The 4,739-nt window shown below is 37.4% G+C and overlaps 1 pseudogene; it reads right to left on the reverse strand.

Moving 5' to 3' along the window:
* Positions 1-4,138: 4,138 nt before the first annotated feature.
* LOC102486158 (nucleolin pseudogene) overlaps positions 4,139-4,739 on the reverse strand; it is a 1,694-nt pseudogene continuing 1,093 nt past the window's right edge.

The following is a 4,739-nucleotide window of genomic DNA, read 5'->3' on the forward strand; positions in this document are numbered from 1 at the left end:
TATATCAAAGTAGTAAGTAAAAAAAAAAGTAGTGTCACAAAGTTTAAAACCATATACTCTGAAGTGAGACTGCATGGGTTAAAGTATAAATTCTACCAGTTATTAACTTTGTGAACTTATCTAAGTTACTTAATCTTTCTATAACCTTAGTTTATTCATTTACTAAATGGGGATCCTAACAGTTCATACATCACAGTGTTATAGGCAGAATTAATCTATTAATACATATAAAGCACTTAGATTATTTTCTCGTTTATTAAATGTTGTTAGCATTATTGTTATATCTGCTTTTGTTATATTTGTTATACAGTCCTGATTACTATGAGAGTTTTACATTGGAATGATGTAAACATTGGGTCACCCCTGCAGCAAGGTTTCTCAGTATTGAAACTCTTGACATTTTGGGTAAGATAACTCTTTATTGTGGATAGTTGTCCTATGCATTGTAAGCATTTCTGGTTGCTGCCCATTAGATGCCAGCAGCATCACTGAAAATGTCTCCAGAAATTTATTATTATTTTTTGAGAGACTTTTGCCTCCAGGCATGTTCACTAGCTAGAGAGAGAGACAGAAACAGTGAGAGGGAAAGTGAGAAATTACCCTCCAGGGGGGATGACCACACTGCAATCCCTTCTCCTTCATTTTCCTCTTGGGATCTTGGGCACGCATGCACACATTCTCAGCATGCTTTTGAAACCACCGGATCTGGGACTTGAAATGCAGTTGGCCATGTGGGAGCTCAGTGACCTAACTGCCATGCCATCTGCTGGTCCCCAGAAATTTCAAAATATCTCCTGGAGGTCAAAGTTGCCTTTTGTTGAGAACCATTTTACCTTTCCACTGGAAAAAAAAAAAAGTATTATTTACCATAGGAAAGAATGAAAATAATATGTAGAGAACAGAAAGAACAGATGAGGAGATTTAGAGAGAATGAGTCCTAGAGTAATTACAATACATCTGTAATTCTAGTACCTGTACCCCCCTAAATGCTTCTGTTTCTCACAGCACATCTATGGCTTTTTTAATCTTTCTGTTAAAATTCTTTTCTTTTTTTTTTTTTTTTGGAGAGTTAGTTGACTTGAGATTCTATCACTTGCAACTGGAAAAATATGAACATTGGTACATAGAGCTTGTCATGTTTTTCTTTTCTTTTCTTTTTTAAAAATTATTTATTTTATTTTTTATTTATTCATTTATTTATTTTTTAATTTGACCAGAGAGAGACAGAGGGTGAGAGTGAGAGAGAGAGGAAGTGAGAAAGCAAGCCACCAGATTCAGGACTCGAACCCTGGTTGGCCATGTGGGAGTGTCCAGCGCCTTAACCAACACGCCATCTGCTGGTCCCAAGCTCCTCATGTTTTTCTGCAGCTACTCTGGAATGTGAGCACTATGGGAGCAGGTACTTTGCCATATTTATGTTTTACATATGCCGTACCATATTTTCAGGATCTGGAACAGTGATTATTATTGTGAGTTGTATTAAATAAACCTTTATGGATAAACAATGAAGAAACTACAGGTAGTTAAATGTTTCTAAAGCAAAAAATGTATGAAAGTGGGGATGTCATAAGTTATGGGGGCTGTTGAGTTAGATGTGCTCTAATTTCAGTCTTCATTCCAGGGGTGGTCAAATAATGCATGAAATACCAATCAGGAAATAGCACGTTAAGTGTGAAAAGCTTAAATTAATCATCATTTAAAAAAGCTACACCACACGGTCTACTCCTTATCTTTTGGGGTTTGATAAAAAAACTGATAAAATTAATTGATAAAATTCATGGTATTTAAGACAGGCTATTGTTAGAAGTGATATATAGGGCCCACTTGCTCTTGTATGAAGGAGGTTTTAGAATGCAAGAAAGAGCTAGACCTTTAGAGCACCTTTGGTCTATGTACTACAGTGTCTCAAAGCCTTCTGCCTCCTAATCTGACTACAAAACTTTATGGTCCTATCATTATTACCTATTATTATTGCATCCTCCTCAAAATGTTCTTTTCATACAAAATGCTAGTCTGTGGGTTTAGGTCAGAGGTAGATTATCACAGAGCTAAAGAACAGGTTATCTGGATTTTTTTTGCTCCATTTCTAATGCATGCACTTTGCATGAAATTTAATTTGAGGCCTTCTTTCAATGTAACAGATCATCTGATAGATATGATGTGAAAGAGAAAAGGTATAGTTCCCACCTACCTCTTACCACCAAAGAGGCTACTAATTCAAAAACAAAACAAAACAAAAAGCCAGAAAAAATTCTTGGCATTTGCTGATTTATCCAAATTATTTTACTCATTTGCCATGCACAAATGGCAACGTAGATTTGAAAATAAAAGTAAGGTTGGCTGGCTCCATGGTACAGTGTTAAAGTGCTGCTCAAGAGAAACTGGATTCCACATGTTGACCGTGGTTCACATCCTAGACTCAGTGAGCCTGAAACATGCCAAGCACATGTGCAAGTGCCCAAGATCTGGAGGACTAGACAAAAGGGATTACAACATGACCTACCAGACCCTGTGCTCATCTATCTTTCTCTTTTTCGTGTGTGTGTATATACACTTAATCATGACTAAAAAGAAGAAAAAGGAAAGGTAAGGTAACTTTAACCGTATCCTGAGTTGGTAAAGAGCCACTAAAGAGTTTAAAAGAGATAAGAGAAATAACAAGATTTAAATTTTAGCTGTCATTTTTTAAATCATGTGGACAAAGGACCTGAGAAGGGAAAAAGACTAAAAGATAGGGAGATTAGTTTGAAATGTTTTAAATCCAGGTGAGAAATAAAACAGGTAGTGATTATAGAGGAGAGGAGGGGACAGATTACAAAAGTATGCATAGTATTTAGAACGGGGAAGTAATTAATTAGGATGGGGAGGTAAACGAAAAAGAAGAACCAAAGATGCTTTGTAGGTTTCTCACTTGTATAATGAGGAATAGTGGTGGCATCAAATGAAATAGAGATTATGAGAGGAGTTGCAGATACTTGTCTTTATTTCTTGATTGTTTTGTTTTCTCTTTCCTATTCTGTCAGCTTCCATTGATTGCCAAACTCCATTTTAACACTATGACCTCCTGACTAGCTTCCCTGTAGCTACAGTAAACATTTACTGTTCAGTCCTCTTCAAGCTATGTCTACTCATAAATCATTTTGACAATAAACAAAATAAAACAATAGTTGAATTCAAGCAAAAATGCCTATTAAAAGAACCACCATTAAAGAAAAGCAACATTGAATTGCAACAGCTTGGTGATTTACTAGCATCATCAACATGATAGTCAACAAATATTTCAGCGTGACCTCAGTGCTAAGCACTGTCCTGGGTCCCATGAAAACAAAGATGCAGAGTAGCATCCTGGTAAAGAGAGAGTGCTGATTCTAGAGTTCACACTTAATGTTAGAGATAGTTATCTTTCCTTCCACCAACTGCTAAGTTTGTGACTTTGAGCTAGTGGTTAGCTCCTCAGAGCCTCTCTTGCTTCCATCTGTAAAATGTGGGCATTTACATGATACAGATAGCATTCAGCTGTCATTTTAAGTGAGATAACAAATCTAATTTAGCACAATTGCTGACATATTGTAAACACTTGATAAATGTTAGCTGCTATGGAAATAAAACTATAATTGTGCTCTCAGGAAGCTTATAGTCTATTATTATAGATACTTTTTCTTTGTGAGTCTACCACATCATTTGTATTGTCAGTTCGGACAACAGAGTAGCATTGGATTGTATGGTTATCATACAAAAGGCATAATGGTTCAAAATGATAGTCTTTCTTTTTTGGGACTTTTTAAAAATTTGTCCTAAAGTCATTGAAGCAAAAATCATGATAAAACATTCTGGTTTCCTTTACAATTGCCCAACGCAAAATGGTTTTGTACATGGGATGAAACAATATAAATTCAAAACTTACAGATAAGTGTTAGCTCTATCGCTCATCTCTTTAAAAAGTTTATATGAATATCCAGTCAAAACCAACAAGAGCATCTCTCTTAAAACATTATTTCTATGGCTTTCCAAGTAGACCACAGGACTGCACACTGTCCTGGAATATCCTCAGAAAGCTCTATCAGTGATCAGGTAACAGAGTAAAAATCCCGGAGTCTTTTCTTTCAAATGGAAGAGGGAAGACAGAGGGACAGAGAAACTATTCAAACTTCATCTTCTTTCCTTTTGGCTTGTGGTCTCCTCCTCCTCCTCTGCCTCCTTGGAAGCCACCTCGCCCTCCAAAGCCTCCTCGGCCTCTGCCACCAAATCCCCTTCTGCCTCTTCTGCCTCCACCTTGGCCTCCAAAGCCTCCTCTACCTCCACCTCGACCCTCAAAGCCACCTTCACCCTTAGGCTTGGCCCAGTCCAAGTTAACTTTGTTTCCATCAATTTCACCATCTTCCATGGCCTCCTTGGCAACTTTGGCATCTTCTTCACTGTTGAAGTCTAAAAAACCAAACCCTTTGGAGGATCCTGTTTCCTGGTCAGTGACCATTCTTGCACGAACAGAGCCGTCAAAAGACTCCTTTAATGTCTCTTTGGTGGTATCCTCAGACAGACCTTCGACAAATAAGAGTTTTGGAGGGCTGACTTCTTGTGTTAGGTGATCCCCTGGGTCCTTGCAGCTCCAGCTTGATTGCTCTGCCTTCAATTTCCCTTTTATTACAGGAATTTAAAGCTTCTTTAGAGTCTTCAAATGAAGCAAATTCTATAAATGCATACCCTTTAGATTTGCCATTTTGGCTCTGAGGCACTTTGAT

Source organism: Tupaia chinensis, unplaced genomic scaffold (genome assembly GCF_000334495.1).
Source record: "Tupaia chinensis unplaced genomic scaffold, TupChi_1.0 Scaffold143886_1, whole genome shotgun sequence".
Lineage (NCBI taxonomy): Eukaryota > Metazoa > Chordata > Mammalia > Scandentia > Tupaiidae > Tupaia > Tupaia belangeri.